This window comes from Zalophus californianus, chromosome 11 (assembly GCF_009762305.2).
Source record: "Zalophus californianus isolate mZalCal1 chromosome 11, mZalCal1.pri.v2, whole genome shotgun sequence".
NCBI classification, from domain to species: Eukaryota; Metazoa; Chordata; class Mammalia; order Carnivora; family Otariidae; genus Zalophus; species Zalophus californianus.
In genome coordinates, this window is record NC_045605.1 from 53,300,973 (window position 1) to 53,325,655 (window position 24,683).

The following is a 24,683-nucleotide window of genomic DNA, read 5'->3' on the forward strand; positions in this document are numbered from 1 at the left end:
GCTGATGTTGATCTAGAATTGGAACCTGAGGTCTATCTGGCCCCAGACAATGTATTTTTGGCTCCAGCAGATTTACTATGTAGGAGGTAAATCAAGGATGATTATTCATTTTCAGAAACAAAGTTGTTTACTTGCTTTACAGAAGTCCTTTGAAAAGCAACCCTCAAATAGTGCATTTAACATAAAACCCTGATTATAAAGATTCATCTGGGGAGAGAATTGTCTAGAATAATCTTTCCCATCTGTGTGGCTATAAAACCATATCAGAACACTGTCACAGGTATTATGCTAAACAGCAACTTGACTTAGACAAAAGCTTATCACTCTTTTCTCTATAGCAATACCATCTATTTGGTATTTATTGGTGGTTAAACAAACAGGCTTTGGTACTAAGTTTGAATCCCAGTTTACTGCTTACTAGCTGTATGAGCTAGGACAGGCTCCTTAGCCTCTCTGAGTCTCCATTTCTTCATCTGTGCAGTAGGCATAATAAATAAGGATTTATATATAAATGAAAGTTAAGCTCTTGTCCCTGAGTGTCACATAAGTGAGGAATGTCATTTGTAATTTACCATGTCACCCAACTACCTTGTAAGGCTAATTTGGCTTTCTGTGTAGAAAATCCTGGTCAGATTAACATGGACAGGTGTATTTTTTTTCCAATATCAATTAATATATTGACTTTCTGCTTTGTATTTCAGTCTCATGTAAACTTTCCAAGTATCTTCAGGGACTGTGCACTAGGACACTGATGAATTTGAGTTTCTGGAAAAGCCAAGCTAATATCTTAACCCCAAGGTGTAGAAAAATCCCCATATTCTGCTTCTGTGCTTTAGTTTCATCACCTGGCTCACAAGGTTCTGGTGGACTGGGCAACACCTTAGAATACCCAGATAGGAACATGTGAGCCCCTTGAGGTCAGCTGGAAAGTTGGAACACTGCACCCTCTTTCAGACACTGGGAATCCTCAAGGACAAGGGCAGTTGGATATTGAGATCTGGAGTTTAAGAAAGAGGTCAGGGCTAAAGAATCAGACTCAGGCTGCAGGCCCAAGAGTAGAAGTAATCATCCAGGAGAGGGTGTGGCATGAGAAGAAAAGACCAAGTTGAGTTTATTAGAGTGATTCAGGGAAACCGAAGACCCAAGCCAGTCCATGGTGGTGGGAACAGTAGGGAAGTTGTGAAGGTATAGTCAATACAGTGTGCTTTCTGCTAGTTTGAGGGTTGGAGAAAAAAGATCAAGACAACAGCCCCTTCCCTGGCCCACCCATGGCTAAGCAGGTTGTTCCTCACTTATGCTCCCTCTGAGTTTCTCTACAGCAAACCCCACAGTATATTGTAATTGTCTGTGTGTATGTTCTACATCTCCCACATTTCCATCATCCAAGGGCTTATTGACTTCCTTCCAGGTCCTAAATCAAATAGTGCCCCCCTTCCCTCCTCTGTCTCCCTCATTCTGATTCATTTCTCTGCATAGCACTACCCAACAATAGGTAGGTGGTGATTTGTTTATTGCAGGTCTCCGCTGGCTAGCATTGCAATTGGAGAGAGTAAGGACTTGGCCTGCTTTGTTCATGACTGTGCTCCTAGCGCCGAGAAGAATGCACAAGGTGCTCAGCAAATATTTGTTAAGGGAGCTCCCCTCCCTCACTCTTACCATCCCCAGGCTGAACATCCCCCGTTCCCATGGTGTGGGTAACTAACCGTCTTGGCCACTGCCTGGAGACCCTCACCCCACACAGCAGTCCAAAGGCTGTCTGCATTGTCCTATTCTGAATAATTGGACTGTGATGTCTCCTGATGAAGACATTCTGATGAACAGTTTGAGTTGTATAATTTGTGGGGTACAGTGTGAAATAAAAAATGTGGATCCCTTGTTCAAAAGTTATTAAGAATTTGTAGATAACCAGAGCATAACATTTAACCAAGCTTGAGCCCTTCTGAGGGCGGGACACTGTGTGATGACACAGGTCACACCTTCATACATTGAGGAGCAGATCTTAGCAGGTTGTAAATACTAGGCTCGGAGTTTCTATTTTGTCATGTAGAAAAAGGAACTACAGAAGGATTTTGAACAGAGGTGACATTTAAAATTTATCTCATTTTTTTCCTGATTGTAAACTTACACTCACTATGAAAATTTACACAAGTAAAAAAGGTATAAAGCCCCATTAATCTCTTTTTTTCTCCTATCTCCCACCCTACAGGCACCAAATCCAAAAAGAACCAGTGAACATTTGGTTAATTTCCTTATCTCTTTTTTTTCTGATGTAACATAGTGAAGATCATACTTCATCTGTAATTTTGTCCTTCTTTATTCACATGACATTGTAAGAGGCAGGAACGGGGGTACTTCTTAAATGGATGCTTAGGGAGATTGGCCTGAAGCCAGTTTACAGAGTGGACTAGGGGCATGGGGTTGGCAGTAAGGATGAGATAGAGGTAGAGTTGGGGTCCTGAAAGAGAAAACCAGGAAGGCCCTGGATTAAGGGTTTAGGGGTAAGAGTAGAAAAAGGACAGTTTGAGAGCTGAAGCCACCCTGATGGGAGGTGACCACAATCTCTACTCTTGAATTCCCTTGATTAGTGGGAGACAACATGAAGGTCTGGCCATGTCTTTTGTAGATTCTGCAGGTGACAGCAAGCATTGGGTCATTTCTCAAACGCTCAAAGGCAGACCTGCCTTTCCTCCCTCCCCCAGGGCTCTTACTCCCTAAGCTGGGCCCCAGAACAACCTTGGGCAATAGCAAATGGAAATCCATGGAGAGAGCAGTTATGGCGGGGTGAGGTTTCCCAATATCGGTGGCAGATGCCTTGGGGTTTAGATTTGCCCATTTGTTGATAATCTGCAGTGCCTGCGCCTGCAAAGGGGAGAGTTAACATTGTCATTGGATCCTTAATTGTGCATTTCATGAATTTTCATGTTTCCGCTCCCAAGCTTAATGTTGCTTTCTCGGTGAGTTTTTTTTCTACTTGAGCATAAGAGCCTTGTAATTACAGAGTGTTGTGGATTGCAGAAGGTGATTAAAATGGATTTCATGAAATCTGAATTCCCCCCTCCCCCACCCACACTCACACCACCAGTCCCATAGGTGGGGGAGTAACTCAGACAGAATCCCACGAAGTTCAGATAATCAGGGTATGAGGGGCATGAATTTTCTTCTCCAGGCTTTGCTTGCCTGGGTCTTGGATCAGCTCCAAGACAGCCCTCTCTCTTCTCTTCCTCCTCCCTCCTCCCTCCTCCTCCCTGTCCTGAAAGACATCCAGTTATCTCCCTGACCCCCAGCCAACTCTGCCCCCCCAAGGCTGGCTGCTTTCTCACTCACAGCAACAATAAAATAAAGTAGATGTTCATCTTCCCTTTTGCACAGCCATTAAGTGCGTTTCATTTGCCTTCGCAGTCAGCTGACACTCCCCTCCAAAAGGGTCATTCACTCTGAATAGAGGCTTGAAAATTGCTAAGACCAGCGAGGGTTTAAGAATTCCCTCTTGAGTGTCTCTTCTTCCTTAGGGCAAGTTGGTGCTTGATGGAAGTGAGATCTGACCTCTATCTTCCTCTGAATCAGGGAGGGCCATGTGGTGCTCAGAGGACAGAGAAAGAGTAAGTGACCTGGGAGTGCGGAGTGGAGAGGCGGGGAGGAGTGGCTGGCAAGTTTGCTGGGGGAGACAGGGGCCCTGCCTGGAAGGAAGAGGAAAGCAGAGAGGAGGGGAGTCCAGCCTGGCGAAACCAAAAGATGATGCTGTAGGAATGACCCTCCTTGACCAACAAGGAAACCAAGTCAACTCTTACCTGAGTGTTGTGAATGTGTGTGTGTTTATGTGTGTGCGTGTGTGTGTGTAGGATTAGTGCTGGAAGGAACTTGGGAAGTCATCTGAGCCAGTTCTCCCATTTAAAAGAATCTCTACTTCACTGCAGCTGGTCTGACCGAGCAGTGCCCAGGCAGCCCCTTTGTGTGAATTAGGAAATGGTGCACCTCCTGTCCCCAAGGAAACGCAGGAGTCCAGCCCTGAATCACCCCCCCTCAGCTGTATGTCCTTGGGCAGTGAACAACCTGCCCAATGATATGCAGTATCCCTAGAACAGGCTTCTTTTTCTCAATTCACAGCACTCCCTGCGCCCCGCCCCCACCATACTCTCCACCATACCAAAATCCCCACCATACTGAACTCTACCTGAGTCTCTAAGAATTTCCTTGTATTCAGAGCTCAACCACCCGTATTCTAGAATTTAATTGTTCCTATTATGTATACATGAGCATATACAAATTGGCAGATACAGGTATACTCACGTGAGTAAATGTGTCCTCTGTACGTATTCAAAGACGTTACTGCTCACAGCAGCATGGGTTCATGGTTGGGCAGGAGGACACCTCCTCTGCAGCCCACACAGTGGCTGGGGCAGGTTGCATCTTACTTCTGTGGCTCATCACCCACCCTGCCTCTCTCTGCTCACACCTCGCCCCCTCCACCATGTACTTCGAGTCCCCCACACAGACGGTGGTTTTCGTAACTCCGTATCATTGTGCGATCCCTCTGCCTGCAGTGCTTTTCTCTCACTGATTCCATCTAGCAAATTCCTTCAAAGCCCCACTTTGGCACTGCTTTCTGTGTCCTCTCTGAGGTCTTCCTTGAAACCCTACTACCCCCCCCCCTTTCTCTATATGACCCGTGTCCTCTGTGGACGTGACATCTGTGACATGCGTTGCAGCATATTGTATTTGGGTTTTCCTAGCAGTTTCCCCACAAGAGAGTGGGCTTCTGAGGGTGGGCCCGCAGTCTAACCCATCTCTGTGTCCCATCAGCAGAACACAGGTCCTGGCACACTGAGGAGGCATCCTTTTGGTGAATGAGTTAGCCCTGAAAGAAGAAGGGAGATCCCAGGAACATGGCCATGGCTTAATAGCCTGGGAAAGCGGGGTCTGGTGTTTTGCTGACCTAGGGCCTGTCTCAGATACTCTCTCCCAGATCTCACTGTCACCCCTCTGAAGTCGACACAACCCCACCCATCCTGTGGCATGAGGAGCCTATGGAGCCAGACAACCTCTTCTTTGGCCTGAACTTTGGAACTCACCTGAAATGTACATCCCCATAGGCCTGACAGGGTCTCTGGTCTCTGCTTCACCTTGTGGATCCAGGAGCCCCCATAAGATAGTCCTTTACTCTCCTAATCCAACACTGTCACCTGGTCCTGCTCAAACTGTTGACAGGGAGAGGTGGCAGCCACTAAGACAATCCCCATGACCCTTCTTTCAGCAGCACACAGTCCCCCAGCACCTCCTGAGTGCTGGGCCGTGCCTCTAGGCAGCAGGCCAGAACTCACCCACCCAGGGTGTCCAGTGTGCTGGAAATGAGTCATGGGGGGTGCAGCTGTGGATCCCGCCTGCCACAGCATAGTTAGGGATGGGGCTGCCAGACCAAAACTATCCTCTTCTCTGTATGCCGTGAGTTGGCAAGGGTTGGTCAGCAAGGGAGAAACCTGGTCCTCCCCTGAAGGTGGGCCCCTCCTGTAAAGGGGGGGGGGGGGGGGGGGAGGCGCATCAGGCTGTGGGCATGACCACCGTGGAGATGGATGTACAAAGTGTCTCGGCTGCACACAGCGGGGATGTTACTATTTCTACTGAAGGGATCACAGAGGACTTCACAGAAGAGGTGATATTTAAACTAGGCTTCAAAGGGGGAGTAGGAATTCACCAGCAGGAAATGTCTTCCGGGCCAGACCACAGAAGGAGGCAGGTGGAAGGCAAGGGAAGAAAGAACAACAACAGTAATAATAATAATAATAATAATAAGAGCAGCTCTTTTGGGTACCAGCAGAGCTCCAGGTGTGGATTATCTCCTTTAATCCCTTCTGCAGCCCTGTCGTTTTGCCCATTTTGTGGCTGAGGGAACCGAGGCACAGAGAAATTCAGTAATTGCCCAGAGTTGCTAGTAAGTGAGAGAGCTAGGTTTCAAAACCAAGCTTTGCTCCACAGGCCATTGTCTTAAACACGTGAAACTTCACATATCCAAGTGCCTATTATTTGTAAGGCACTGTATGGCCCTGTCCAAATGTGTACTTATTACCCCCTCGCAGCGACCCTTTGTCACCTTTCAATATGGGGAAATAGAGGGGTCGAGGGGTTGCCCAGCTCACCGAGCTCGCGTGGCCGGGCTGGGCACAGAACCCCAGCCTCCCTGCCTGGGCTCTCTCCACGGCCCAGCACAGCCAGCCTCTCGGGCTCTGTCCGTCTTCTCTACCCTTGCTTCCTTGCTAGAAGCCTCCTGTGATGGTCCCCCAGGCACTTGTGACGAGAACCGCTACCTCAGAAGCCCGTAAAATGAGGCTGGTTCACATTCAGGCTGGAAGAAGCTCACTTCACCGGCTGCCTCTGTCCTCAGAGCAATTAGGGCCCTGCCAAGAATGCCTCATAAATACGTGTGCCTGGCCAAATTTATTGGCGAGCTATATTAATCACATTTTAAAAATAAAAAGTGAAATAAATACTAAGTGGGCAATATTCCGCTTTCATAAAAACCACCTGCAGCTCCGAAAGGTACCTGGCACCTTGCTTTCTTGAACTGTCACACGTCCCTGCTTGCTGCCATAAATGTTAACATCCCTCCTTAGACAGATAACCAGCTCTGACAGGAATCCACAGATGTGTGCAAAGTGAGTCACTGCTCTCCTGGCATCCTAAAATGGAGGCGACAGAATTATGCTGGGCCTGCTGGGTGGTAGAGAGGAACTTACCAACTATGAGTGTTTTTCAGTCTGGGGGGAGGGGGCCGGAGAGAAGGGAGGACAGACAGAGAGCAGACCCTCATCTGAACACATGCACCAAGTGTGAGCCCATTTCTGGGCCAGGTGCATGATGGTCCCCCGGGCTGGTGGCCAGTGTCACTGTCAGCTCGGGAGCACCTGAGAAGAGAGAGACCTTTGTTATTGTTTGATTTTTACTGTTTCCAATGACAAAAGTGATACCACCTAAATGATGTGTCCCTCTAAGGGTATAACATTTGGAGGCACATGATGCCCTTTTGCCCCTTATTGGTGATGTTGTTTTGACCACTTCGTTAAGATGGCATATCATTTCTCTATGTATATACATTTATGCACGTATACACACTATGTAATGAATCACAGGTCTGTGTGTGTGAAGACATTTACATATACATGCTTTATATATACGTGTGTATGTGTGTATATATATATAGAGATGGAGAGAGAGAGAATGAGAGATTTAGTTTAAGGATTTGGCTCACACAATTGTAGGGCAGGTCAGCAGCCTGGAAGTTCAGGCAGGAAGTGATGCTTCCGCCTTGAGGTCCAAGGGAGAATTTCTTTCTCTGAGAAACCTTGGTTGTTGTTCTGGAGTCCTTCAACTGATTGGATGCGGCCCACCCACATGGCTGAGGATAATCTCCTTATTTACTGAAGGTCAAATGATTCTAGATGTTAACCGTATCTACAAAACACTGGCACAGCATCAGCCAGAATGTTTGATTGAATAACTGGGTGCCACATCCTCGCCAAGAACACATAAAACTTACCATCACAGATGGTTTCCAATTCTTCTGTTGCCAGGTTTTCCTTTGCAATAAATAAGAATTTTATAGGGAGATACTTCAAAGCTATGTAAATATCCTGTTCTTCATCAGACCTTCTCCCCTCCCCACCCTGGACCTACTACTGATCCTTGCTGGAATCATTTTTACTATGACAGTTACAAGAAGCACTTGCCTTGGGAGAAGGGATTTGAGAAGCTGGTTGCAGGCCCCAGCTTTACCACTTAGTTGGTTGTGTGACCTTGGACAAATTACCTGACTTCCCCAAGCCAGGGTCCTCCCTGCTCAGATAGGGGTGACACTTACTAAGTGTAGTAACAGGCACCAAGAAAGCACTCCATAAATGACTGTGGCACTGGAGACATTAAATAGACATGTCCGTTGCCTCAGTGAAGTAATTAATGGCTGATCTTAGTCTTGGGCCTCATTGGTTAAGAGAGGGTTCCTCCAGCAAAATCATCATCTTCTTTTTCGTCCTCCTCATGGGATACAATGTCAAAGCCTGCCATTAACATTGACCCAGGGAACGGTGACCAACTGTGACAGGAGACATCATCTGAGAAGCGGTCCCAGAGCTAGCGACATTCAAGCTGCATGTTGAAGGACAAAGCTTGCAGTCAGACAAGAGAGGGAAAGTGTTCTAGGTGGAGGGAGCATGGGGGGTGGAGAGGGGATGGGCAAATGGATAAGGAGAAGGTCTCGCTTTGAAACGTGGGTGGGCACTCTTAAGTTTTCCAGAAGCATCACAGAGGGAGTTGCCTACTTGTATTTTTCACATTATTACTATCATGATCACAATTAGCATTACTATGTCAAGTAACGTACAGCTACGCTTTTGTGTACATAGTAAAAAGCAATTCGTTGTTCTGAGGTAGCATGGTATGGTGGTTATGAGAGAGATTCTGGGGCCAGAGTGCTTGAGTTCAAATCCCAGCACTGCCAACTTAGTACTTCTAGGGCCCTGAGAAAATTCACGAACCACTCACTGCCTCAGCTTCCTCATCTATAACATGGGGATGGGAGTCATCCGTCCCTATGTGGGAGTAACTTCCACACAGTAACTTCCTCCTCTTTGCTGTATAAACATGTCCTTCCCTGCCCTGAGCCTCACTTGACTCATTTGCAAAATAAGGATTACTGCAATAAAGCCCTCTAGGCCAACCTCCCAAGGCTCTTGTGAGGATCAGGTGCAAGAAAGGTTGGTGTGTGGATCATAGCCTGCACTGTGCTCTTTACATGTGAAGGATCAGCACCACTGGTATCTGACAGCAGTGAAGGCTGTTGAATCCAGAGCTGGGAGGGGCAGGGAGAATTGGATTCTAACAGCATGAATCTTAGAGGCTGGTGAAGTCTGTGTTTTCACACATCCTTTGTTCCTGGGTTTCCAGACTGGAGGGTTGTACCCACCATCAGACTGGATTTGCTTGGAGACGCAGGTGATACAAATTGCAAGGAAGCAGTGACCCAGATGGAGTTCCAGATGTCGCCAAACAATATTCATTGCTTTTACAGCAGCTATTAAATAGGTTAAGGGGTAGGAAATAGTGATTTCACCCTTTTGAACTGAAATTGGGGTTAGTTGGTAGCTCACACCTGTGGGTTCAGTCAAGGATGATCATAGGATATAATTATAAACTGCACTTTACTAGCATGTGCATGTGTATATAGGTTTCAAGATATAACATTTCAAGACAGTTCAACCTTTCGAGACAGTTCATTTTTTCAAAAAGAATGTCTAGCATAAGCCTAGGACAATCAAGCCTATACTGGCTGAGTCAAGAGCTCCATGAGGCTGTTCAGGAAGGACTTAGGCCTTCGCAGGGCTGCTGGGCCCTGAGTGCTGGGTCCCTGGGGGACTTTATAAATCTCTCCAAATTAGATAGTAGTAGTTGCCCAAGTGATGGACATGAGCCGGTGTCCTTTCTTCTCCCCAATTCCCTGTGAACCTTGCAACCTTCTCGTTCACGGCAGGATTCCTCACCTGAAAAGTGTCCCATTCTGACTGTTTACCCAAAGTCCCGTAAAATGTACATACCCTCTGACCCAGTAATGACACTTTAATGGACCTAAGTAGACTCTCTTGCAGAGGTATTTGCACAGAGATGTTTCTTTGCAGCATTGCGTGTCATAACGGGAGGACTGGAACGCCCTCTATGCCACCCGTAGGGGCTGGTGAAGCAAATAGGGCTACTCCATGCCAGGAAATGGTAGGCCCTCTTTAAAAACCGTGATACCCAGCTACGTAGATGGTTGTGGAAGATGTTTGTATATAGTAAGTGGAGGGGGAAAAAGCAGATTACAAAGTAATATAAATAAAGACGTTGCGTCTTCAGAAAAAAAGAAATGACCGTATGTGAGCAGACGCAGGTGCAGAAAGGGCCTGGGAGTGGTGTGCATGGATGCTGGTTGTGATACTGAGTCATGGGGAAGCCGGGGGGCGGGGTGGTCTTTATATGTGCTTTATGCTTTTCTGTATTTTTTGTATTTTTATTTATTTTTTATTTTTTCCGTATTTTCTGTTACTCGCAAAAATTTCTTGAGTACCTACTATGCAAAATCCTTGCTTTTGAGAAGCTTCCAGTCTTTTGGGGAAGAGACAAAGAATGGAAAATACACAATTAATTCCCAAATGCTGACAGGTGCTGGGGAGAAAAACGAGATTGTGAATTTGAGAGACACTGATGCAGGGAGGGAAGACCAACTTCTGATGGTCTGGCGGCGGGGGCGGGGGGGGGAGGTCCTAGAGGGGGGGCCATTTAAATGAGATCCGACAAATAAGAGAGAGACAGCAGATGAAATCTGGGATATGAGTGCTCTAGGAAGAAGGAATAGCCAACGCAAAGGCCTTGCAACGAAAGAGAATTTTGTACAATACCCATGTCTTATTTCTATAATCAGATAAAAAACCGTATTCAGATATCTGTTTGATCCACTCGGAAGCTCCTAGGACACAGGTGCACGCTCCTGTCCTGGGGAACCAGTCCGAGAGCAGGTGGGGTAAGAGTGAGGAGCTGCAGAAGGTGCCCTCCAGCTGCCACCTGTGACGGATTCTCCAGAGGGGCGTCACCCAAAAGGCCAGCTCATGGTTTGCCTCGCCTCCCTGGAGGCAATTTTTTTTTTCTTTACATTTTGATGTTTCTGAAAGCAGAAAGTGTCATTACAATCAATGTGTCATTTACACATTGTGCTTTGTTTTCTTTTCTCAAAGAGGCTGCTATGGAATTGATGACGATTCTTGCAAGTGCCGGCGTCTTGGGGCTGATGAATCACAGTGACACATGGGAAAAATACAAAAAGGACCAGCCTTGGGAAGTGGGAGGTCCTGGTGGAAATCAGTCCTTCCTCCTGACGGGGGCTGGGCATTGTGGGGTCTGGATGTGTGGATGTGAGGATGGACTGTGTTCTGCTGGATCTCTGTGCACCCAGAGCACCAGCCATAGCCAAGCCTTATGCGGGGGGCCAGGGTACAGAAATGCTTACAACAGGGGCCCTGGTTAGTCCTCAGGGAGCAACCAGAAAGGGAGATGGGACTGTAACCAGCCAAGTACAACCCCGCTGGGTTAATGTCAGGGTGAGGAGAAGCCCTGGAGGCTGGGGAAGCCAGAGGTGGTACCCTTGATCTGTGCTTGGGTGGGAAAGAGCTTCTGGAAGATATTCTCGTGCAGACAAGGCAGGAAGAGCACTCAGAGAGGAGGGATAAAGGCACAAGCCAGTGTGTGCAGGGAATGGTGTGGAACGGTGGTTACAGGGCAGGGTGTGCACAGAGAGCACCCCTCATCTGGATATGGAGCTGGACCTTGGAACTATTGCAAAGGGATTGCAGATCTGGAAAGATTTTAAGCCAAGAAGTGACACAGCTCCATCCTGTGCTTTCCAGTATGGTAGCCACCGGTCAGAGGTGGATATTTAAATTCATTAAAATTGCATAGCTCTTTTAAAAGCCATGAGAACACCTGAAAAGAAAAGTGAAAACCTCAGTTCCTCAGTCACTCTGGTCACATTTCCAGTGCTCAGCTAGTTGGACATAGGGACAGTGCAAATACAGAACATGTGTATGAAGACAGAAATTTCTTATGGACGGTACTGCTGTAGAATGATCACTTGAGGATGGGTAGATAGACAGATGGACGGACAAAAGAAGTAGCAATAACCACAGTGCTTTCTGACTGCCTGGCACCATCTAAATGCTTCACATGTGTTGTTCCTTGAACCCTTGTGACACCCCACGGAGTCATATACAGGTCCACTGAGGGGACAAGGCTGTAGGTCAATTGTCAGCATTTTCCAAGCCTTTACCTAGCTCAGCTCTGGCTTCTACTGGATGCAGAGTTCTATTGCTTGTATTTCTTTTTCTTTTTTTTTAAGATTTTATTTATTTATTTGACAGAGAGAGACACAGCGAGAGAGGGAACACAAACAGGGGGAGTGGGAGAGGGAGAAGCAGGCTTCCCGCCGAGCAGGGAGCCTGATGCGGGGTTCGATCCCAGGACCCTGGGATCATGACCTGAGCCGAAGGCAGACGCTTAACAACTGAGCCACCCAGGCACCATATTGCTTGTATTTCTGAAGAGTGTTGGAGCCTCAGCTTGCTGAAAATATCTCCATCTCACCAGCTTGCAGTTGGCCAAGAAGGCGCTAACTGGAGATCCTCCAAATTCCGTGATGAGCACTATGCAACTTTGCCAGAAAGTCCTTCCAAGTGTCTAACCCAGCTTTCGGATTGATGACTGCAGTTGTTGCCTATTTCTTTCTGTTCAGTTTTCCCCAAAGGATGTGGAAGCTATACTGTGCTGATGTTGAGCTTACTCCATACTCAGCACTGTTTCAAGCACTTTACATACGAACTCATTTAATCCTCATAAGACTGATGTGAAGTGGCTGTTATTGTCCCCATTTGACACATGGAAGAACTGACTGGGTCTTAGAGAAGTAACTTGCCCAAGGTCATACTTGGTCCCACGAGTCAGCGGTGGTGTTGGGATATGGACACACGCCGTCTGGGCTGGAGTCGGTTAGTAGGCGTGGTGCTCTGCGGCCTCTCATCATAAATCTTGTGGATCCAGAAGTCGGATGCTAATTGTACTTTCCACCTGTTTTGGCTGGAGTAGCATGAGAACTTGATTCTGTTCCAGAAAACCTTGGCGGAAAGTTATGCCCAGTCATAATACAAATGCCTCGTATTTGGGGGGCACTTTATGTCATTTTTGGAGTACTTTTCTGCCAGGAGTAGTTATGGTAATAGTCATCCTACAGTTATACCGTGTTTTCTGCTTTACAAAGTACCTTCATTTGCATGTTCTCATTTAATCTTCACACCAGCCCTGGAAGGGAGGTGAGGTGGAGAGTATAGTTTATCTACGTAACACAAGGAGCCCAGAGAAGTGAAGGCACCTGCTCAGGATTACTCAGCGCTATGGGATGCAGCTGTTTCTTGAATTCTGCTTCCATTGATCAAGAGTCACTCAGCCTTGTCAGTGGGTTTCGAAGTCAAGTCTACATTGTAGGGGCAATAAAGCCATGACCCCTGTGTGCCAGCCCTGGGGTGTGCCGAGGTCAAGACACAGTCTAATCAACAGAAATAATTTCAGAATAACTCGAGACTTCCACTTCCATTTGTCAGATGTTGCAAGAGACACCAAATCCATAGCAAAACTTCTTGAAATCTGCCTTTTCTGTGTCCCCTTTGCTGCATTTACAGACATCAGCTTCTATTTTTTTATAAATATTTAGTATGAAATTTTTTCATAATTATATTCTTTCATAGTGAAAAGTATTTATAACAAATGTGTACAGTTTAAAGAATAATGATCAACTCCCATGTCCCTATCGTCTAGCTTAAGAAACAGAACATGATACTACCTTCAAAGCCCTGTGGGGCCCCACCCCCACCCCTTAATGTCAGGTCACTGTTCTCCTGTAGTTAGTCTCTTGCTTTTCTTTGTCTTGGTCAGTGTGGACAACTATAACAAAATACCATGAACTGGATGGCTAATAAACAACAGACAGTTATTTCTCTCAGTTCTAGAAGCTGGAGGTACACGATCAAGGCCTTCTGGCAGATCCAGTACTTGGTGAGAGCCCACTGTTTTTTTTCGCTGTGACCTCACATGGCAGAAGGAGTGAGGGAGCTCTGTGGGGTCTTTCTTATAAGGGCACAATTCCCCTTCATGAAGGCCCCACCCTCATGACCTAATCACCTCCCAAAGGCCCCACCTCCTAGTAACCCCACCTTGGGAATTAGGTTGCAACGTATGAATTTTGAGGGGCATGAACATTCAGTTCACAACGTAGTCCTGGACCACTTTTCCACCCTTTCTCGGCAAAATATTCTCCCCGGCCACAGCCTGCATGCCTCTTGTGCTTCCGCCCTTGCTCCTGGCCCTACACCTAGCTGGTGTGACCTTTTCTGAGGAGTGGGGAAGGGCCTGAAGAAGAGACAGAGGACCCAGGCGGACTCCTTTTCCAGTTAAGGAGAATGGGAGGTTGGGAAGTCATCCGCACACCTTGGGAGGAAATGGATAGTGTGTCCTGTTAAACTCCTTCCTGGAACAGTGTTGTCACTGTGTCCCCTAGGGCAAGCCCTTTTACCACGTGGACTTCTGAACGGGAAAGGGACTTGCATAATCTCAGGTTTCCTAAAGTTGTCATTTGTTTTACACATATTTCCTGAGCACTTACCGGGTTCCCAGCAGTGTCACAGGTACAGGGGATATGGTGGGAAATTCCCTGATCTCAAGGAATTAATGTCTAGGGCAGGTCTTACCCATGCCCCACCACTGGCTCTTGATCCTCCCTTCCTTACTGTTACTAACCTACTCTCCTTTAAAAGTTAGGGCTGGGATAAAGTTAGATGGTAAACATGGAGGTGTGTGGAAAAGCTGAGGCAGATCCTGGCTGGCGATGCTTGTAATCACCGCGATCCCTGAAATGAGGTGGGCTGGGCTCCGAAAGGGTCTGGAGCTTTGGGTCCTCACACCTGTAGTTACCCTGGTCTGCCACCAGATGTCACTGATAGGGTAGGAGGGGGCAGGGAGGGGAAGGGTGATGGCGTTTTTTGGACAAAGTTGTGGAAAGAGCAAAATGACGGCTGACTGTGTGCAAGATGCTGTTGCGTCATATTTGTTATGTCATCTGGCACTCACAGAAGCCCCCATCCCCCACAGACAAGGAAACAGGTGCTCAGAAGGGATATAAGGACAGTGTCCCTGCTCCACCAGCTCCACCTGAGTACCAAGTACAGATTTCTGGAGAGATGAATGTCAGCCCTGGGATGAAAGTGTTCAGCCAGGTGGCCCTTTACTGCGACTAAAATGCTCTGAACAGTGTCTTCCCAGATTGGGGGCAGCAAATGGCTTCACAGATGCATGAAAACCAGAGTGCTCTGCAACCATTAAAACCTGTATGGATGCCCGTGAGGGTTGTATATAGGTGTTCATTAATTAGGCAGATAAAGGATGCAGAGTGACAAGAACTAAGTCGTGGCAGCAGGACTGTCCGTGTTTTCTGTCAGGCATGTTGGAAACAACAGTCGCCATTGCCAGTTGGGGCTTAACATCGGGATTAAAAAAGGTCTCTGAGGGCCCAGCCCCAATCTTAAAGAGCACGTAGATGCAGAGGCTGTCAGCTCTGACGGGCTCTAGTCCAGATTCTTTCTAGATCCCTGAAGAGCTCTGCTGAAAAGTTCAAGGGGAAAGTAGAGGAGAGTTTAAAGTCAAATTCAACTGGTAAAAATCTGTATATAATAGTTCCATTGAATAGGTCCAATGATGATATCGTCTACCTCTTCATCTTCCTTCTAGGGGAGCAAGGTCCAGTGGGAGGGGAAATGACCAGTTCAGGGTCACACAGGTAGAGAGGCCACCAAGTCTATGACCTAAGTGTCCACAAACCTTAAATTCATGGCATGAGGCATGACAGGGCAAAGGGCATGTCCTGTGGGATGGGATGCTGCACAAAAAGACTTCAGGAAGCCTTTGTAAAGGAGAGAGGGGCTCGTGCAAAGGCACTGGGGCTAGATCCCCAATGCAGAAAACCCCAGCAGCACTCTCCCAAATGTAGCCCCACCAGGAAGGGAAGCCAGGTGCTGCCGGAAGCAAACCAGAGATACCCCCTGACCCACCCTGGGAATGGCTGAGGGATGAGGCTGCTCAGACAAGACCAGGGCAGGCCTAGAGACTTGGATGGCAAGGTTGGAATGGTGCTGTGTGATGTCTGAGGCACCAGAGCAGCCCTGGGATGAATTACCAGGAGGCAGGTTTTAGCTCAGCAGGTTTTAGCTCATACAAATGCATACATTTGTACCAAGTAAACAGTTTATAAAGCCTTCCTATGGGTATCATCTCGTTCAGTGTGGACAGTCACGCTTTGAGGGAGTTTTTATCCCCACGTGACCTTTGGGGAAAGTGAGGTTCAGAGAAGTTAACTCATCTCCCCAAGTTCTGAAGTTAGGATTAGAGTCTGGATCTTTCTAGCTACAACACCATGTTCTTTTCACACTGAAATTGTCTTGAGATAATGAGGATGATGTTCATGATGTTTTCAATGCCTGTGAGGTAGGACTTGCTTGCGGCATTTTGCAGATGGAGGGTGAGCCCCAGAGAGGGCCTATCACTTGCCCAGCCCGGCACAGCTGGAACTGGGAGAGACAGGGGTGAATGCAGACTTTCCTTTGCCAGCCTAGTCCTCTTTCTGCTCCTCTTCCTTATGGGAGTGAGTGAGCGCCTTGTTCCTAGAAGGGTAGGAACAAGTTTGAGATGCTTCTCTGCCGGCGTGCCTGTAGGGCAAGGCCCCACCACCACCACCCCCAGAAGAGTGGGTGGAAATGGATGGGAGCCCAGGCTGGGCTTCCTACCTGGAGATTCTCTGGCTGTGTTGAGTGGAGGACAGCACACAGCCAGGTGCCTTGCTTGAAGCAAATTCCTGGGGAATGAGGAGTGAGGTGGGGGAGGAGGCTTCCAGGAGCCAGGGGCTGGGAGAAGGGTCCTGGGGGCAGAGCTAGGGGTTTGGCTTGGAGGACGAGGGAAGCCGGGAGAGAGGCGATCAAACAGTGTTCATGAAAGATGATTCTCACTGAGCCGGGCTGTGGGGCGGGGGAGACACAGGAGACGGGCGTGGAGGCTTTTGAAGGTGCGGACCCCGGGGCCTGGACAGCCCAGACCAACACGGCAGACAGCCCGGAGGACGAACGATTCCGTGAGTTGAGAATAATCCCTGCACCTTGACAATTACACTCAGTTCTTGGCAGGGGCTGTAGGATCAGCGCTTCCCTTCCTCTCCTTGGGCCCCGCCTTTGTGCCACCAGTTTACTATATCTTGAGCCACTGTCTTCTTGGTTTCACTAAATTCTCTGTGTATTTTTAATGTTTTATTTGGTTGCGGTTAACTCAGATTTGCGGGCCAGGCAATGTTCATTTACGAAGGCCTCTTACCTGTTTCAGATCCGGTTTTAAAGAAAAAGGCACACGTGCATGGGAGCCTGCTGGGGGTGGGGGTGGGGGGTGTTGGGTGAGAAATACTGTGTAATGCCTCCCCAAGGTTGCCAAATGGTGTTGAGACAGATCCACACGTTCCCTCTTCCGTAACGTCTTAGAAATGCCACCCCAAGTGTCGATTTTCCTCGTCTCAGCTTACAGGGCAAAATGGTGTTCACGTTTTCTATTTATTTTTGGAGAAAGTTCAGGAGGAAAAAAATTCCTTTGGCATATTTTGAAGAGGACAAAAATACAACCTGGCTTTTGTGTGGTGAAAATGTGGGAAATTTCAGTTTCCAAACGTCTGTGCTAGGAGGGAACGAGCTGAATTCCGAGGCTTGTTTCCTGGGCTCTGGGCCCAGGGAGGGGGCTGAGCTACGCTGGAAAATCAGTGGGTGGTTCATGTAGAAAGTGCGGAAACAACTGTGGGTTCCTCCCTGAACCCCCAGGGTCATGGACACCAGCCGTGAAAAGCACCCTCTCTTTGTCAACCTCACATACCCGAAGAAAAGACAACATACCCGAGGAAGGAAAACCTCTCCAGCTGGTTAACCCCGTCAGCGCGGTTGGAGGAGGCGGCACCGGGAAGGGAGTGGGGTCCTGGGCTCCGGGGTCTTCAGATCAGCTCCACAGATGAGCAGCCGGCCCTGCCCTGGTCAGCCCACATTGTTGTTTCCTCATCTATAAAATGGGGATAAGAGAGCCCCATCTCAAGTGTCGTGGGGAGGACTATATGAGATGACAAATTAAATAGTTACTTTTCACTTAGCACATACTAAACAGATATTAGTTATTGCTATTATTAAATTTATCACTGAAATTTTATTTCCTCATACACATGAACAAATTAAAAGTGTGTGTGTGTGCCTCTTGGAATAATTGTTCTTCCAAGAAGAGGGATTTAGATGTGTGAGAAAGGAACAAAGTGTTCCCTCAGAGACTGGGATATCTTGGGAAATTTTCTATAAGTTGCTGAGACTATGTCTTCTTATTGCCAGAATATTCTGAGGAACAGAGGAGACGTCAGCCAGTGGGCCAGCTGTTGACTTTACTGGGCTGAGGATCCATATGTTTGGCTGGGTTTGCCCTTCTGGCAGCCCAGCCTTGGGGGAGGGAGGTTGCACATCCCAGGGAATGGCTGCCCTGGGTGCCTTCCAGACAGCTGCTTTGCTTTCCTGAAAAAACAGATCACAGGGGAGTTCTGAACACACCAGGGGAAGGGGAGAGTTGGCGCTTTCCTGGTTCGGGTGGGCCTTGTCGGCAAGGGAGCCCCAAGCTGTGGGGGGAGTGGAAGGGACTCCCCAGGGGCCTGGGCTCTTGGACTGATTGTGTTGATGAGCTCCATCTGGAAATTTCCCCGCTGTAACTACAGCAGTTTTACCCCACACTTTGGCACTGCATCATCTGGATGCATCTCCCTGTGAAGCAACAGGCTTTCTTCGCTGACTGTGTCAGGCCCCTGCCGCCCGTCAGAGGAAGCAGAGTGGTCGTGACAGTGAACGTTTGTCCATGGCTTAACACAAGCCGGTGTGGTGCCGGGTGCTTCCTGGGGATGATCCTCATCGCAGGAGGTCCCTGAGGTGGATAGGCAGGATCCCCATTTTGCAGAAGAGGAAACAGACTCAGAGAGGTCAAGGTACTTGTAGGAAGTCACATAGCTGGTAAGAAGCAGTGGTGGGGTCCAGACCCAGGCTCTAGAACCCACACTTGTAACATCTACCGTGTGTGTGGTCACCCTGGAGTGAGTCACCACGTGGCGAAGAAGCAGAGGCAGCAGTCATAGGGCACATCTTAGACCCTCGCTGGGTTAACCGGGGCTGGCCCATTGTTAGAGGCCAAATGCCTCAATGGGGGGCAGAGGGGGCCAGAGGCAAATACAGTTGAACCCTAGCTCTGTTACTTATGAGCTGTGGGCATTAACCCCTCTGAGCTTCGGCAAGTCAGATAAAAATACTTACTTGGCCAAATTAGTGAAAGAAATTGTGATAACTGGCTGTCCTGGCACCACCTTGGTGGGTGTGTGTAAATGGCAAGCCGGACTATGACTGCTTGTAACTGGAGACGTAAGGCTTCATAAGCACTGGGGAGTTTGCTCCCCTCCCGTGAGGAGGACCAGGCTAGTCACCGTAGGGCCCTAAAGCTGGAAGACACCTCCAGAAATCACCATGGCCATGGCAGTCCTGGCAGGCCACAGGCCCACATGTCCACCCTGGCAAGGGAGCTCATTTCGTTTTACCGGCTTCCCAGTCTCCTCTCCTCACTCTCTCAAGCTTATGAAAGAGTTGGGGAGAATGTAAAGGAATGTATCCTTCCTATTAAAGAAATAAGTTGTGAGTTTTGTTCTTTGATGGTCAGCAAAGACTTGCCAGGTGTGGGGGACTGCACGCAGAAGCAGAGAGTACTAGAAGCGGGGGTTTGGGTGGCAGAGCCGAGTTCAAGTCCTGGCCTGCTGCATACCGCCCGGGCACATCACTTGACCTCTCTGAACTTGCACTTCTTCCTGTGAGGAGGGAAGAGTCTTAGCTCCCTGGAAGGATCGCCATGGGGACTGAAGGCCATCTCTAGGGCTGCTTCTGTAGGGAGAGCTTCCTGACTGTAGCTGGACCCCATTTCCAGGAGTGGCCAGACCCTGCTTCTTCACCCTGTCTCCTCATCTCCTATCAGGCAGGACTGGAAAATGCCCAGGCTGATCCAGAGCTTGGAGATGGACACAGCTCCCACCAGGTGTGGCTAACTGCAAGCCATCATGCACGGGAGAAGAAATAGGCCCGGCCCTGAGCCGGGGCTGGCCTCAGATCTCTTGACCCATCCCCAGACTAATGCTCAGCTTGGAGCTGGTGCAGGCACTGATCCGGGACGCATGGAGCCACTGGCAGCCTCGTAAATCAGGCCTCTGCCTTTGAAGCTTCCAAAAGCTCCCTGGGAGAGCCTGAACAGCTTGATCTTCTTACGGCAGGAGCTCGTCCCCCATGGTCTCGAGTCTCCAGAGGTGACTGGGGCCTGATTTACAGAGGTCTCTGATAACAACAGTGCAGCCTAGGAAGGGAGGCCCAGGAAAAAAATGAGTTTGCCCTTTGACCTGGCCTCCCAGGCTGGGGAGACAGTCAGAGCTACCCTGAAGGGGCCTCCCTCTGGGCCTATGTGGGCAACGCCCCCCACCCCTACTGGAATTTGGCTCTCCTTCCTGAAAAGATTCATCTCTTCCTTTCCGAAAAGAATGAGGGGAGGAAGTGCCTTCAAACCTGGCACCTGGCAGAGAGAGGCATGGCAGATGGGCCTAGGTTTGGAGTCCGATCTGAGTCCATATCCGAGCTCCGCTGTCTCCTGGTCTGTGATCTTAGACAAGTATTTCTGCAGTCCTGAGCCTCAGTTTCTCCATGTGTTGCACAAGATTACAAGATGGCGTGGTGTAAGCGTTGGCATGGGGGTAAATGGTCTAGCAGACATGAGCACCCTGTACAGTGACTAGTGCATCCTAGGCACTCAGAGAACGTTCTCTCCCCTCCTTTCTCCTTCTTCAATCCAAACATCCAGGCTGTCTATTTCCAGACCCCATGCTTGGGTCACTGTGCAGGCCTGTGCTCTCCAGGCAGGAATCTCTGACTTATTCTCTGATTATCCCAAGCTTCTGAACCAATGCTGTCCTATCGTGCTTCCTGCCATGATGGAAATGTCCTGGGTCTTCATTGGATCTGCAGGCAGCTTTTGTATTTTTGAAACGTGTCTGATGTGACTTTTAATTTGTACTGGTGTCTGGTGTGTACTTTTAACTTGAAATTTAAATCTAACTGGCTACATGTGGCTAGTGGCCACCCTGTTGGACAGCATAGGCCTAGACCCTGAGGAAGACCTGACTTGCCCTGGCATGGACTCAGATACGTGACCTTGGGCAAGTCACGTCACCTCCTGCACTTCCAGTTTCCCTATCTGTAAAGTAAGGGCTCTTGGTAGAATGAAATGAGGCCAGACGTGTGCCTCATTCGGTGGACATTCAGCATATCTCTTGCCTCATTTCGTAGATACCCACCTATTCGTTTTAATGATTTAGTGTTTGCTGAGTTGAGAGCAGTGGAGGCCCTGAGAGGAGACAGCATGACCCCTGTCTTTGGGACAGTTGTGCAGATGAGATTTGCACCTGTGAAACGGAAACAAGGGGGTGCAGTTCCAACCCCTTCCCTAGGCTTTTCTGACCTCTATGCTATTCCCACCTGGCTGGGGCCTCCCTCTTGTTTGTTCCAAAGACTTTCCACGTAGGACCATAACTACCTGTTTGCAGGATGAGCATCTCCCCCAACTTTTCCATCTTAGCAGCTTGACCCTCAGAGTTCACCATCAGATAGCATCTGGTTAGAGGTCGTAGCCACCACACAGGAGAGAGAGGATAGGGCCTTGGGTGGGATGGGTGCCTCAGGAATTGGGAAAGGGGAAAGGAAACTGGATCCACTCCACCATCCTTCCAAAGTGATTTTTGGTCCTCATACCTGTCACTTCATGGTCCCAAGATGGCCACCACATTTAAGACAAGGTGAAGGAGATGAGTGCTGTCACTTACAACCCGCCCAAAATCTTCCTCTGCCAGTGAACTTACTTTTTCATCTATTGGCCAGCGTTGGGTCACAGGATTACCATTAGTTCAAGAGAAGCTGGGAAATGGAGCATCTGCCAAAGAGAAAAACAGGCTTGAGTGCCTTAGCCAAATCATGATTTATTGCCTGGGGCTGAGCATGTTGATTTCCCAAACAAAAGTGGGTCATGATAGCGTGGGAAAGGGGGCGGAGAATGGCTCTGGGCTTGGCCGCTTGCAGTAGCCTACCTCAGTGGTGTAGCACTTTACAGTTTACTAAGCACTTTGATTTGTGACTCTGTTGGAGCCTCTTGAGTTTGTAAGACAGCACAGGGATTGTGGTCCCCATATTACAGATGAGGAGAAGGAAGCTCGTAGAAGCAGAGCAAACTACTGGGCCAGGAAGCGATAGACCCTCGTCCTCCAGACTCTCAAGCTGCCCCCTGTGAGCTGAGATGACCTCAGCTGAGGGCAGGGGCCAGAAGTCACACAACTTTGTGTCCCAAATATCCAGTTCAGCAGCCTGGCACATGGGTGTTCAGTAGATGTTCCATGGATATATTAAGTAATGAATTTAATTAGTCCTCATGCTGTCACTGAGGACTTTAATTAATTTATTCACTTGCCCGCTGGTGTCCAGGATGGGAATAATAGCCCTTGGCCACCTACTACTTGCCTTCCTTCAAAATGAGGAAGCCCCATTCCTTTCCAGGCCTGGCTGGCTATATGCATGTCATTTCCTATGCTCATGCCAGCCAGGGGCCAAGCAGAGGTCTCCTCTGGCCAGGAAGTGGAGAGCAAAGCTGGGTTGGCACACCTGACTCAGCCTCCTGAGAACTCAGTCCAGAAGCCAGGGGTGCTCCCTCGGGGGACAGTGAGAAGGTCTGTCAGGGAGAGAGGTGGGGAGGGGGAACCAGTAACCATTTGCCCAAAGGGCAAAGCCACCTGGATCCATTGGCGTCGAAAAATAGTTCAGTTCAGGGGCGCCTGGGTGGCACAGTCAGTTAAGCATTGGACTCTTGGTTCCCGCTCAGGTCTGATCTCAGGGTCAAGAGATCAAGCCCCACGTCGGGCTCTATGCTCAGCACTGAGTCTGCTTCAGATCCTCTCTCCCTCTGCCCCTCCTACTCATTCCCTCTCTGTCTCTCTCAAATGAATAAATAAATCTTTTTTTTTTTTTAAAGAGGGGTGCCTGGGTGGCTTAGTCGGTTAAACATCTGCCGTTCGGCTCAGATCCTAACCGAGGGGTCCTGGGATCGAGTCCCGCGTCAGGCTCCCTGCTCAGTGGGAAGCCTGCCTCTCCCCCTCCTCCCCCCTCGTGGTGTCTCTCGCTATCTCTGTCTCCATCTCTCTCTCTCAAATAAATAAATAAAATCTTTAAAAAAAAAAAGAGTTCAGCTCGGTAACCATCCATTTGTCTCCACAAAGCTGTATCGAGAACACATGTTGGCCCTCATTGCTTTGAAAGCCAGTCTGCCCCACCAGACCGGGTGCTCCTTGAGGCCGACTCTGAATCCTGTCTGCATCACCACTGACTGGCAGCCCAGAGATTGGGTGGATATAAAGAAGGAAAGGCCCATCCCTTGCCCCAGGGCTCATCATCTTTTGAAGGAGGTGGGCACCCACCTAAATGACAGAGACAAATTCCAGAGCACTGAGCTCTCTAGCAGATTCTCAGACACTGGGCTGGCTGGGAAAGTGACGGGATGATGGGGCAATGGAGTCAGCCTGCAGGTGGGCGGGGAGAAGGGGTCTGAGGAAGCTCCAGTAGGATTTGAGTCTGACTTTCAACAAAAGAAGGAATTGTAGCTGGTAGCCGGAGGTGGGGGTGGGGAGAATGTTCTAGGCAGAGGGCCCCATGTGTACAAAGGCTTGGAGGCAGGAGAGGACAGGTGGGCTGAACAGACTGGCAGTGAGTATAATGTGTTTGAGAAAAGAGGTGGAGATGAGACAAGACAGGTAACACAGGTATCAGGGTGTGGAGGGCCATGTTATCGTCCTACAGTCCTGTGAGCCTCAGATCCCGAAGTCATGGGAATCACCTGGGGATCTGATTTCTGATTCTGATAGGGTAGGTCTGAGGTGGCACCTGAGATTCTGATTTCTAATCAGCTCCAGATAATGCTGATGCTGTTGGTCTGTAGTTCAAGGCTGCACTTGGGAGTAGCCAAGCTTCTGGCAACAGGGAGCCGTTGAATGTTGTGTGCAGGGACATGATTATAGTCCGATTTCCTTCTTAGAACAATCACCTTGCAAGCTGTGAAGAAGCTCCAGCAGGGTAGGAGAATGCAGACAGGGTGAGAGATGTATTTTTCTATATCTCCAGCACTTAAGATGGTGTCTGGCTCATAACAGATAATCAATAGATACATGTAAAGGAATAAATTAGCCATTTATGATAGACTTTTTCAATGAGAAAGCAGGAAGAGGGGATGACTCAAGTTATGCCAGGCTGATAAGCCAATACTATATAAAACATTCATTTGGGCCAGTCTAAGTTGAGACTATGTCTTAAGGCGGTGATTTTCTAACTTGTTTTTGGTCAAGGATCTGATTGCTTAAATGAAATCCTAAGTGGAGGCCCAATATGTGAATTAGATTTAAAAAAAAAAACAACTAAGTGCCCTGGTTGGCACAGGGGTCAGGACTTGGAACCCCACAGCCCACTCCTCCCCCTTCCGCCCCTCTCCCAGTGACTGGCAGATTCCCACTGTAGCCTCAGACTCTTGAAAGCGTCAGGTGCCCCAGGAAGCCAGCCTGACTCCTCTGCCGCCCCCAGGATCTTGAATGGAGATTATCTGCTTCTGGCTCAGCTTCCCCCACTAGACAATGCAGTCCTTCAGGGTAGGACCATGAAAAAAGACCATGTCAGGATCCTCATGTGCAGCGCGGGACCTGGTCATGGTGGTGTTGGGGGAATGACAATGGGCAGAGGTGGCCACGTGAGCCAGCAGGTCCCAAGGCGAGCGGGCCAAGGGACTAAGTTCCCAGAGCCCCAGACACGTGACCACATCCCTCCCGAGCAGCAAAGTGGTGTGGGCAACAGAGATGGGCAGGGGGTGGAGTCAAGATTTTTAGAGTAATTGGACCTGAGCGTCTGCATGTT

At 48.8% G+C, this 24,683-nt stretch overlaps 1 protein-coding gene across 2 annotated transcripts in view; it reads left to right on the plus strand.

Annotated features, from left to right (window-relative positions):
* Positions 1 to 24,683, plus strand: part of TENM4 (teneurin transmembrane protein 4) — a 711,368-nt gene that overhangs the window by 296,566 nt on the left and 390,119 nt on the right. Inside the window, exon 1 of one of the 2 annotated variants that reach the window (XM_035722936.1) lies at positions 16,633 to 16,735. The exons of the other annotated variant lie outside the window; for it this stretch is intronic. The gene's annotated coding sequence lies outside the window, so the exon portion shown is untranslated. Of the gene's footprint in view, positions 1 to 16,632; positions 16,736 to 24,683 lie in introns of those variants that run through there. 2 annotated transcript variants of the gene reach the window in all.